Below are 13,640 nucleotides of genomic sequence, written 5' to 3'. Positions count from 1 at the left end.
CATTTGGATTAAAGTGTCTACCAAATGCATAAATGTACATTTTGTAATTTGCGCACACCAAAACAGCCCTACTAGTACGTTGCTCTTACTAATCCTGCAGTGTTTAGTGTGTATACTGTGCTGAGTATGCAAAAGTTTCTGTGTGCTTGCAATACTCACTTGCATGGACAAAATATGCCGTATACAACCTAGCATGCTGCACTGAATACTGTATCCCACAATCTTCTATTACTAATGTAACAAATGAACCGGACATAATTAGAGCTGTGATATTTATTTTTTTTATTAAACGTATTGTGATGAGGTCATGTGACAACATTATAGCATACTGTTTAAAATGTTAATCATGAAATAGTGACTCATTTCACTACTCTTGCTTTACTGTCGTATCTATGAACTATAGAAATAATAAGAGTAGTTTGATAGTATGCCATTACGAATTTAGCCAGTTTTCTGTTTCTGCCTACTTTTTCACTTACTGTACATTTTAAAACAAGAGCAGTAGGCAGTATACAGTGCATACTGTGCAGTTTTCAGTAAGTAGTAAGCTAGCAATCCATTCTGAAACAGCCTGTGTGTTATAGAGTTATTGATCGATAGAGCAGAAGAGCCGCCCACTCTCTCTCACCCTCACAGAGATGCATGGCACACAGAGGGTTAAGGGTCGATTTGTGATGTGTATGAAAGCATTTGAGGTCACATAGAGATGAGGTCTGCCATCGCAACGAAACTGAAGTTCACAGGTCAAACCCGATACAGTGCAAATGGAACTGAAGTTGACACACAGAGAATCAGTTTATGACTCAGTTTACTGTAGATGACCTTTACATGTTTAAAGCAAACACTTACTTACTGAAAATGCTCAAGTTTGTTGCCCATGCAGATTTTGTGAGTAGATTCAGAAATGCATTCCTACTGTAGAAAGAGAGCTGTGTTTAATGAGTCAGAATTGTTCTTGCTCTTAAAGCAATATTCTGCGTTCAATACAAGTTCAGTCAGTAGCATTTGTGGCATAACATTGATTACAACAAAACATTATTTCAACTCGTCCCTCGTTTATTAAAAAAAAACAAAAAAAAAACAGTAAGGTTACAGTAATGCACTTACAATATAAGTGTCATAAACATTATTTGTGTTAACATGATTTCATGTGAAAAAGCTTGGTTACACTTTATTTGACAATGTCCTTGTTACAGTGTAATTATACATTTAAGTACTGAGTAATATTAATTAACAACGTACTTACTATAGGGTTAGGGTTTGGTTTAGGGTTAGTTGCTAGTAGTGATCGACTGATATGGGTTTTTTAATGGCCAATGCCGATATCCAGAGAGCAGGGTGACCGATAGGCTGATACAATGCCGATATATCACACAATTTAATATAGTAAAGAACATAAATTTAAAATTGCTAAATAATGAATAAACTCTTATTTAGCACTATATTTACTCAATTTCACACTAAACAACTCTAAACAATATTATATTTTAAGTGGTAGATAGCAGTTTCTTCTGATTTCTGTTTAGCCATCAAATTTTGGTAATTTATTTGCACATGAAGAAATTGTTAATATACTAGGAAGAAGGACACACAGTAGTCCAGCAACCATGGATGGCATGTGCGCATTTGCAGTCACATTTTGTGGCACATTTATAGCACACGTGAAGCGCTTTTACTTTTAAGTTGCACTCGCACGCTCATGCAGATCCAGCTCGAACCTCAATCTCCTGACAGTTTAAACAGCCTGGATCGCCTACTTGGATTGTCACGGACTGACCATCATGATTTGTGAATCAGGAACTTTTGATCTTGAAGTTTTGATTCTGGCTGATGGAATACGCGCTTCAGAGGAAGATATTAGATGAGCGCTCGACAGGAAGAAAGCACTGGTTTTCGTGAGGTTCGTAAATTATATCTGTTTAAACGAGATATCTGCATATTTGCAGATGGATTATAATAGAAGTTTTATTGATATTTGCCTTTTATCATTAGAAAAGAATGTTAAAATTGACAGGGAACTACTGAGGAGAGGCTGATAGAATATGTGCTTTAGAGGTAAATAAATGAGCGCTCCACAGGATGCTCAAGTTTTGTGAGGTTGGTTTATTACATCTGTTTAAACGAGATATGTGCATATTTGCAGATGGTATATGATATTAGTTTTATTGATATTTGCCTTTTTATCATTAGACAAGACAGTTAAAACTGACAGGGAACTACTGAGGAGAGGCTGATAGAATACATGCTTTAGAGGTAAATAAATGAGCGTTCAACAGGATGCTGGATCTGCTCAAGTTTTGTGAGGTTGGTTTATTACATCTGTTTAAACGAGATATGTGCATATTGCAGATGGTATATGATATTAGTTTTTTTGATATTTACCTTTTTATCATTAGACAAGACAGTTAAAAGTTAAAGAGAACTGTTGCGGAGAGAGAGGGAGAATGAAACAGGCGAGCACTTTAACATTATAAGCTTAAACGCGTCTGTCGCGGCTCTGATATGTGGACCGTTTAAGTGACACTGTGTTGCACACCGGTCTCTTATTGTAGTAACGTGATGGCACGTAACAACAAAATGAACTGTGACTGGTCGTTTATATGTCTCAGTTGCTTCACATGCACGCAGGCGATTTACAGCTCCCTCAAGAAACAAATCGGCCAGCCGGAAAAATGTATAGGCCGATAATTAAAAAACTTCGAATATTGATCGATTTATTTGTCTCGGCACTATATCGGTCATCCACTAGTTGCTTGTAATTATGCATAATTTACTGTTATTACTAAAGTCATTACATGTAATATGTATAACAAGTACACTGTAAAATAAAGTGTTACCAAAGTCTTTTACTAACTTACATATTTGTGTAATATTATAGCCAAATAACAGCTCTGTTGCCATGACGATGTAATGCTGTAAACCCTGTAAGCAATTTTATCACACTGAAAACATGTTAACATGTAAACAATATTCATCTTGTGGCTATACTTTTGAAACAGTGTGTTTTAATGTTTATGGACTGACCCTATCCACTTCCATTGTAAGTGATGTGTTTATACACTGCCTGTCCAAAAAAAAGTTGCATACTCTAATATTTCATTGGACTGCCTTTAGCTTTGATTACAGCGCACATTCGTCGTGGCATTATTTCGACAACCTTATGCAACGTCACAACATTTATTTCCGTCCAGAGTTGCATACATTTTTGGCCGAGATCTTGTGTTGATGACGGAAAAGTTGAACCACTCCGTAAAGTCTTCTCCAGCACATCCCAAAGACTTTCAATGGGGTTAAGGTCAGGTCTTGGTGGTGGCCAATTCATGTGTGAAAATGATTTCTCATGCTCCCTAAACTACTCCTGATTAATCTTGGCATTGTTGTCCTGGAATATGCCCGTGCCGTCAGGGAAGAAAAAATCCATTGATGGGATAACCTGGTCATTCAGTACATTCAGGTTGTCAGCTGACTTCATTTTATTGCCGCATAACGTTGCTGAGTTAGACCTGACCAATTGAAGCATCCCCAGATCATAACACTGCCTCCAGAGGCTTGTACAGTGGGCACTATGCATGATGGGTGCATTGCTTAATGCGCTTCCCTTCTTACCCTGGCGCGCCCTTCACTTTGGTATAGGGTAAATCTGGACTCATCAGACCACGTGACCTTTTTCCGTTGCTCCACAGTCCAATCTTTATGCTCCCTAGCAAATTGAAGTCATTTTTTTTTCGATTAGCCTCACTAACAAGTGGCTTTCTTGTGGCCACACAGCTGTTTAGTCCCAATCCTGTAAGTTCTTGTCAAATTATGTGTGTGGAAATGCTCTTACTTTCATTATTAAACATAGCCATTAGTTCTACTGTCGATTTTTTTACAATGTGACTTCACCAAGCATTTTAATGATCTCCGATCACGATCATTCAAGATTTTTTTCCGACCACATTTCTTCCGTGAGGCTGACGGTTCACCACTATCCTTCCAGGTTTTAACAATGTGTTGGACAGCTCTTAACCCAATTCCAGTGATTTCAGCAATTTCCGTAGTTGATGCAGGCCGATAATTTGCCCATTTTGAAACACATTAACATATTTTCCACGACCACGGGATACGTCTTCTGACATGGTTGTTTAAGAAATGAGAAGCTGAACACTGCATCAGTTAGGGTTAAAAGAATTGTTGCCAGCTGAAACAAATTAATCACTGCAATAATGATCCAATCATAGGCTCTTAAGTATCTGCTTATTTAAATCCAAACGGCGACTTTTTTTTTTTTTTTTGGCCAGGCAGTGTATACAGTGCATTCAGAAAGCATTCAGACCCCTTCATTTTTGTTTACATTTTGTTATGTTGCAGCATTATGCTAAAATACTTTAAATTATTATTATTTTTTCATATCAATCTACACCCCATACCTCATAATAACAAAGCAAACACCAGACTTTTGATCATTTTTAAAATTTAATAAAAAGAAAAAACTGAAATATCACATTGACATAAGTATTCAGACCCTTTGCTATGACACTTGAAATTTAGCTCAGGTGCATCCCATTTCGCTGGATCATCTTTGAGATGTTTCTACACTTTGATTTGAGTCCACCTGTGGCAAATTCAATTGATTGGACATGATTTGGAAAGGCACACACCTGTCTGTATAAGGTCTCACAGCTGAAAATGCATATCAGAGCAAAAACCATGCCACGAGTTCAAAGGAACTGCCTCAGAGACAGGATTGTGTCGAGGCACAGATCTGGGGAAGGCTACAAAAAAATGTTGGCTGCATTGAAGGTTCCCAAATGCACAGTGGCCTCCATAATTCTTAAATGGAAGAAGTTTGGAACAACCAGGACTCTTCCTAGAGCTGGCTGCCCGGCCCAACTGAGCATTAAGGGGAGAAGGGCCTTGGTAAGAGAGGTGACCAAGAACCCGATGGTCACTCTGGTAAAGCTCCAGAGATCATGTGTGGAGATGGGAGAAACTTGCAGAAGGACAAACATCACTGCTACACCCCACCGATCTGGGCTTAATGGCAGAGTGGCCAGACAGAAGCCCCTCCTCAGTGCAAGACACATAAAAAAGCACCTAAAGGACTCTCAGACTGTGAGAAACTAGATTCTCAGGTCTGATAAAATGAAGATTGAACTGTTTAGCCTTCAATCCAAGCATTATGTCTGGAGGAAACCAGGCACCGCTCATCACCTGCGCAATACCATCCCAAGGGTGAAGCATGGTGGTGGTAGCATCATGCTGTGGGAGTGTTTTCAGCAGCAGGGACTGGGGGACTGGTCAGGGATGAAGGAAAGCTGAATGCAGCAAAATACAGAGATATCCTTAATGAAACCTGGTCCAGAGCGCTCAGGACCTCAGACTGGGCTGAAGGTTCACCTTCCAGCAGGACAGTGACCATAAGCACACAGTAAGGACAACACAAGAGTGGCTATGGGACAACTCTGTGAATGTCCTTGAGTCCAGCCAGAGACCAGACTTGAACCCAATCAAACATCTCTGGAGAGACCTGAAAATGGCTGTTCACTGACGGTCCCCATCCAACCTGACAGAGCTTGAGAGGATCTGCAGAGAAGAATGGCAGAAAATCCCCAAATCCAGGTGTGCAAAGCTTTCGCATCATACCCAAAAAGACTTGAGGCTGTAATCGCTGCCAAAGGTGCCTTAACTACATACTGAGTTAAGGGTCTGAATACATTCTGAATGCACTGTGTTTATACTGTATATAAATGAGGAACGAGTTGAAAATATTTTCTGTGGGAATCAAATTTGATTATATTATGTTATATCACTGTATAGAAATTAGAATTTGGCCGGTAGTGGATTTTGCCGATACCGATAATAAGGTGGTGGAAAAGGCTGATAACCGATTATTTGGGTAATATTTTTTAAAAATCAATTTACAGAATGTCAAAATGTATTCTTATTCTTTCCTTACTGTGACGGGCACAAACATTTAGTCTATAATAGTCCAAAATGTGTAAAATCCCAGATGCAGGTTATTGTTCAAACCAAAAATCCAATAATAACCAGAAAAATGCACGATTTGGTGCATAACGTGGGATTTTTGAGCCAACTATCGGCATAGATTTTTTGCCAGTGACCAATGCCTCCAAAAAGCAACTACTGGCATCAAAACCAATATATCAGTCTACCTCTAACAGAAATAGTGCATAATCATTAATATTTCTGATTTATCTTACATCATAAAGGTTTTTATGTCTTATTTTATTGAGAAAATATTACTTTCAGTGTATTTCCAGGTTTAAATTTGATTTTGAAAAAAAGACTAACATTTATTACTTCAGGGAAACAGAAAAAGATGAAAAAAGTAGAGTATATGACCTCTAGAAAATACCACAGCACTGATACTTACAGTCTTATAAGTGAAAGTAATATAGTTCTTTATTATAGTTTATAACACATGATCCATTTCCTTTTCCAACACAGCTGTAAGGGAATATATATATACAGCTACGTATGTAGGATTAATTTACTGACTATCAAATCACGCCTGTTCATGACAGTCAATCTCTCTCTCTCTCGCTTGTAATTCAATACATAAAAATGATAAAACGTGCATTCTCCTGCGGCCCTGAGGGGCGGCGGGTTTCCATAGCGATGCGACGAGAGACGTATGATGGAGGAGGAATCACCTCTCAAATAAACGAGTGCGGATGGGTTTTATTTCTCACTGAAATGAATTGCTCATCATTCACTCACTCCTGCAGTAAAGAACAGCAGATGCAGATGAGTGTGGACAATATTTCAGAGAACAGAATAGACAAGATCTCAAACACTGACGAATCCAAAGTGAAATGTGTGTTTAAGGACTTGAGAAACCTCATACTAATCATACTGCTTCAGTTGTATATTCTGTACAGTATGAGAATGTTATTTATTGAATAATTAGTATACTACATTTACCAAAGTGTGCAGTATACAAGAGAACACACTACATAGAATACTGTTTCCTTCAATGCACGTTGCACTCAACATTAATTTCATTTTCAGTGTATTGCTGTAAGTAACATCAGCCATAATTTGTAAATCTCCTTCTTGACTCATTATGTCATGGTGCCTTAATCCCGCCATGGATTAAAAAAAAGGCGATGATCAAATTATATCACGCAATAGTGACTTTATATCTTGAGAGACTTCATTTCTCATAATTGCGAAATAATTCAAATAATAGTTCAGCACATGTTGAATTGTTACAGAGAATTTAATATCATCTTGCAATTAGTGGGGGCCTGGGTACCACAGCGAGACACAGACATTGATTACCACACCTGGAGTCGCGAGTTCAAATCCAGGGCGTGCTGATTGACTCCAGCCAGGTCTCCTAAGCAACCAAATTGGCCCAGTTGCTAGGGAGGGTAGAGTCACATGGGGTAACCTCCCCGTGGTGGCTATAATGTGGTTCTCGCTCTCGGTGGGGCGCGTGGTGAGTTGTGTGTGTGGATGCCGCACAGAATAGTGTGAAGCCTCCACACGCACTAGGTCTCCAGGTGATAAGATGCGCGGATTGATGGTCTCAGACGCGGAGGCATCTGAGATTCATCCTCCACCACCCGGATTGAGGCGAGTCACTATGACACCACGAGGACCTAGAGCACATTGGGAATTGGGGAGAAAAAAAATAATAATAATATTTCTCACATTTGTGGCTGTATTTCTTGTAATTGAGAGTTTATTCATCTTAATTGTGACTACTTCTCACAATTGTGAGCTTTTCTCGTAATTACAATAAATAAATTCGCAATTATTAGAAATACAGTCGCAGTTGCGAGATGGCACTAACAGAAATAGGCAGGTTGCATACTACTACTTGAAGCATACTACCATACTGCTATGTAGCATACCAGTGTTTTTAATGTATATCGTTGCATATTGTGTACTGTTTCACAGTATTTAAAAACAACATCAGGCACAGTTCAACATGCAATGTAACAAGGTCATGTGACAGCAATGATTGACACATGTATTGTTATATACTGTTTTTACTAAATAGCAGGCAGTATTTAGTGTGTAGTGCACAATATGCAGTAAGAAGTCCACTATAGTATTCCATTTCAAATCTGATTAATCAACATAAAAGTTAAAAACAAAGTTTTTTTTATGATAACTGGACGCTAGTCGTTAAATTAAACGTGCAATGTGATGAGGTCATGTGAGAGGAATGTAGCACACTACCGTTTGAATTACTGCATACTGTTTCGCATACATTTGAAGCAAAACTAAGATGCATCATACAGTCTGTGCAGTATGCTAGTATCTCTTTCTAAACATAAGCAGAGTTTGTGAGTGTATAAATCTGTGCACTGTTTAGAATTGACTGCTTGGTTAAACAGGAGCTGAATTTGTTCATTCGGGTCTGGAATTGAAAAGTGTGAAGAGGTAAATATCCTCTCTCTCTCTCTCTCTCTCTCTCTCTCATCTCACATTTGTCAGCTTGGATCTATCAAAGTTTCCTATTTCATTCCCTCTCGACACACACGTTTGTACCCTGCAGTGAAAGTGTTTGGGGTCCGTCTGTGAATATGAATCACCTGTTATCTTCTGGAATAAAAAAACCCCAGACAGAACAAAATGAAAGAATGCACCTTACACTAGGAAAGAAGATGCATCACCATTCTGTACATGTGTACCTGTAAATGTACTTACAATATACATCTGCTTACCTCACTAGTTCAACAGTCTTTTCCTTTGTACTGTTGTATTACATTTATTCCATTTGATTTATTCTTGCACATCTGTACTGTAGATGCTACTTTTACTTGTTGCTTTGGTTTCTGAGCTGCTCTGGTGAATCTCAGTATGCCTGTGAAGAGCACGTCCAGGTCATAATTCACCCCAAAATCAAAAGCTGTAATGCACAGTCTTGGATAGTTCATCAAAAATTAAAATTATTTCATCATTTACTCACCATCATTTCTTTCTTCTGTGGAACACAAAAGGAGATGTTAGGCAGAATGTTAGTCTCAGTCACCATTAACTTATATTGTATTTTTATTTTTTTACCATGAAAGTGAATGGAATCTCATTTGCACTTTGCACACTCAAAGCGCCTCAAGAAAATGTTGCTACAGGTTTGACATCACTGCTGTCAAACATCATTGCACAAATGAGATTTTGACAACTAAGACAAACTGGAAGATTATCATTGAATAAAGATCTTTTGTATGGGTTCAGAAGACTTGGAATATAGCACGTGGGTCATATGGACTACTTTTACGATATGTTTTTGTCTTTTTATATTGAAAAGGGCAGTGTGAACATTCTTAAGAATATTTCCTTTTGTGTTCCACTGAAGAAAGTCAAACGGTTTGAAACGTGTGTGTGTGTGTGTGTGTGTGTGTGTGTGAGAGAGAGAGTGTGTGTTAGGTTTAGGGGTAGGGTTAGGGGATAGAATCTATAGTTCATACAGTATAAAAATCATTATGTCTATGGAGAGTCCTCATAATGATAGCTGCACCAACATGTGTGTGTGTGTGTGTCTGTGTGTGTGTCTGTTTGTGTGTGTGTGTTAGGTTTAGGGTTAGGGTTAGGGGATAGAATCTATAGTTTGTACAGTATAAAAATCATTATGTCTATGGAGAGTCCTCATAATGATAGCTGCACCAACATGTGTGTGTGTGTGTGTGTCTGTGTGTGTGTCTGTTTGTGTGTGTGTGTTAGGTTTAGGGTTAGGGTTAGGGGATAGAATCTATAGTTTGTACAGTATAAAAATCATTATGTCTATGGAGAGTCCTCATAATGATAGCTGCACCAACGTGTGTGTGTGTGTGTGTGTGTGTGTGTGTGTCTGTGTGTGTGTGTGTGTGTGAGAGAGAGTGTGTGTTAGGTTTAGGGGTAGATTTAGGGTTAGGGGATAGAATCTATAGTTTGTACAGTATAAAAATCATTATGTCTATGGAGAGTCCTCATGATGATAGCTGCACCAACATGTGTGTGTGTGTCTGTGTGTGTGTGTGTGTGTGTGTGTGTGTGTGTGTGTGTGTGTGTGTGTTTAGGGGTAGGGTTAGGGTTAGGGGATAGAATCTATAGTTCATACAGTATAAAAATCATTATGTCTATGGAGAGTCCTCATAATGATAGCTGCACCAACATGTGTGTGTGTGTCTGTGTGTGTGTGTGTGTGTGTGTGTGTGTGTGTGTGTGTTTAGGGGTAGGGTTAGGGTTAGGGGATAGAATCTATAGTTCATACAGTATAAAAATCATTATGTCTATGGAGAGTCCTCATGATGATAGCTGCACCAACATGTGTGTGTGTGTCTGTGTGTGTGTGTGTGTGTGTGTGTGTGTGTGTGTGTGTGTTTAGGGGTAGGGTTAGGGTTAGGGGATAGAATCTATAGTTCATACAGTATAAAAATCATTATGTCTATGGAGAGTCCTCATAATGATAGCTGCACCAACATGTGTGTGTGTGTCTGTGTGTGTGTGTGTGTGTGTGTGTGTGTCTGTGTGTGTGTGTGTGAGAGAGAGTGTGTGTTAGGTTTAGGGGTAGATTTAGGGTTAGGGGATAGAATCTATAGTTTGTACAGTATAAAAATCATTATGTCTATGGAGAGTCCTCATAATGATAGCTGCACCAACGTGTGTGTGTGTGTGTGTGTGTGTGTTGTATTGAAGGCCAGTTGGCATGGCTGGGTTCCAGATGAACAGCAGGTTGGCATCAAACTTTTCTGACGTGAAGGTCAGAGAGAGAGATGGGATGTCTGACCTTGTTTAAACCCACCTGTGTACTCTGATGCCCTGTCTCTACAGATACTACTTTTATTTAAGAACAACACTCATACTCAGTATTGTCTCCAGAAGTGAGCTAAAACAAAAAAAAAAAAAAAAAAACACCCTTTGTTTTCATTTAGGGTTTGGGATAGTCTGTAGTAATTATAATTAGAAGTTACCCTCAAAAGTTTATGCCATGCAACCCAGTTGTGTTCTTATTCAGGTAAATCGCTGTTAATATATTGACTTGCAACATATGCCATTTGGGTGTAATCTGATTACAAAGTAATTAGTCACTTAATCTAATTACTTTTTTGTGAGGCTTTGCAATTAAAATTTTTGTAATCAGTTTACAACCACTGACTTTCAATTAAGTGAATTATTTCTTACTGTATTTCTAAACTACTACAATTTATGATGAATATACTTAAACTTTATTATATTAAGTTATATATATTATATAAATAATTAAATTATGCTTATGTGTGCCTCTGTGTGCTTCTGCGACGGCTAATAAACAACGAGGAAATATAGACATTATTTTGAATATGTTGAGCTGAAAAAACCAGAAAAACAAACTTTGTGGAAATTGTTTTAGAAAGTAATTTGTAATGTGAGTTCTTTTCTGACTAAGTATTCTGATTACAATTTGAGAGATGTAATTTGTAGTGTACTATTAGTACTTTTGAGTAACTTACACAACACACAGTATGTCAATTGTGTAATACTGATGTGGATATTTTTTTTTTTTTTTGCAATTTGGTGCAGACCTTTTGAAATGATGCTGACAGTTCGATAAAAATACCTGTTTTTTTTTTTTTTTTCTCCTCATCCTCCTATTTCCTGAGAAGATGGCAGGGCAGAGACAGAGTTTCTCCTCTTCCTGTGTTTGGCACGAAATGTTTACATTGAGCTTTTCCTCAAATTCAAAGCTGTGTGTGGTTGTGTGCGTGCGCGCGCGCGTGTGTGTGTGTGTGTGTGATAGAAGGTTTGCCAGGAGGCTGCAGCATTGTTTCTCTCATGTGTTTCAGAGTAAAGCTCATATTCTCTCTGTTTCTTTTGTTCTGTGTGAAGAATCTCTGCTGTCTGGGTTTCCTGAAGTGCAGAAACAGAACACAAAAACATTAAGATAAAAATGCAGGTGGATGTGTTTCAGATAGACACAACAAGGTTCCCACGTGTCCTGGAAGTCCTGGAATTTTGCAATGCAGCTGTCCAGTCATGGAAATTTAGAAAAATACCTAAATGTCCTGGAAAATATTGTAGCATGATAAAACTGTTTGATTGTGTCATTGACAAGGATTTTGTAACATGTACAAGTATTGATATATGCTGTAGTGTTAACTTCAAAAACATTTAAGTTGTGAACTTTAAACAACGACGACAATCAGATTTTTTTGAAAATGAATTCACACCCCGGTGGTCGCGTGGTCATGTGGCCTTTATACATCTCGGTATGTAAATACATTTTCAATAATTCAATGATAGATAGGGGGTCTGAGTATCTCAACGAGTATTGACGCTGACTATCACCCCTGGAGTCGTGAGTTCAAACACAGGGTGTGCTGAGTGACTCCAGCCAGGTCTCCTAAGCAACCAAATTGGCCCGGTTGCTAGGGAGGGTAGAGTCACATGGGGTAACCTCCTCATGGTCGCGATTAGTGGTTCTCGCTCTCAATGGGGCGTGTGGTAAGTTGTGCGTGGATCGTGGAGAGTAGCATGAGCCTCCACATGCTGTGAGTCTCCGCGGTGTCATGCACAACGAGTCACATGATAAGATGCGCAGATTGACGGTCTCAGAAGTGGAGGCAACTGAGACTTGTCCTCCGCCACCCGGATTGAGGGGAGTAACCGTGCCACCATGAGGACCTAGTAAGTAGTGGGGAGAAAAGGGGAAACAACAATAATAATAATAATAATAATAATAATAATAATTCAACGATCAGAGTCTGCTTATACCACCGTTACCAGATGTAGGGCCCTATGATTTCTGCGATGTGTAAAATACGGATGGAATCACTGAATCCAGTCATAAAAGTTTTTGACATATTTGAAAATGAATGTTTGAATGCACAATTAATCAAATTAAAATCTCGATATGTCCAAGTGTGATTATTAAACTGCAAAAGGCTGTGATTTAATTAAATAAATATATGATCTGCATGTGCTGCATGCTTCAAAATGAATGTGAGAAACCGGCCGCTCATACGCTGAAAACACCTCATCATGATCGTGTGTGTACTGATGACAGTGAGCAGAGCACTCTGAAGCATGCAGCACATACAGACTATATATTTATTTGAATGAAATCACAGCTTTTAGGGGTTTAATAATCACGTGCAGCCGAAGCTGAGAAACTACCATGAAAAACACTCATTTTAAATGGTCGCGTGAAATGGGAAAAAAGATCATGTTTAATGTAATTAAATAATTATTAAAATGTATTATTAAATCAATATCTCAAATCTGTGATGTTCTGTTGTGCAACACTTTATTTGACCAGTGTTGTTTCGGATTGTGCTGTGAGGATTTTGTAGAAAAGCACTTCATTTGATAAAAAGAATGCAATATTTTGTTGGAAAAATGTAATTAATTATAGTAATTATATTTTCATTTGATTAAAGTTTTAAATTCATTTGATTAGACACCATCCTGATCATTAAATTTAATTAAATGGTCAAATATTGAAAAAAAATTTGTATGGTCTCTCGTGTGTTTTTGCTTAAATATTACAACCGTGTGGTACATAAAATGTCCTTGAAATGTCCTGGAAAATTTTGCTCTGAAAATAGTTCGATCACAGTATAAAAACACGTATTGCATGAGCATTACCGTGATTTAACTGTGGTAAAATCAGTGTAAAACATAGTCAGGATTTATATCACAACAGTCTGGTTCATTTTCTCCAT

General features: G+C 38.2%; 1 protein-coding gene across 1 annotated transcript in view; it reads left to right on the top strand.

Moving 5' to 3' along the window:
- LOC127417860 (testican-1-like) overlaps positions 1-13,640 on the top strand; it is a 146,457-nt gene that overhangs the window by 66,345 nt on the left and 66,472 nt on the right. The window lies entirely within an intron of this gene.

Source organism: Myxocyprinus asiaticus, chromosome 27 (assembly GCF_019703515.2).
Source record: "Myxocyprinus asiaticus isolate MX2 ecotype Aquarium Trade chromosome 27, UBuf_Myxa_2, whole genome shotgun sequence".
Lineage (NCBI taxonomy): Eukaryota > Metazoa > Chordata > Actinopteri > Cypriniformes > Catostomidae > Myxocyprinus > Myxocyprinus asiaticus.
This window is presented reverse-complemented; position numbering and strand designations above follow the sequence as displayed.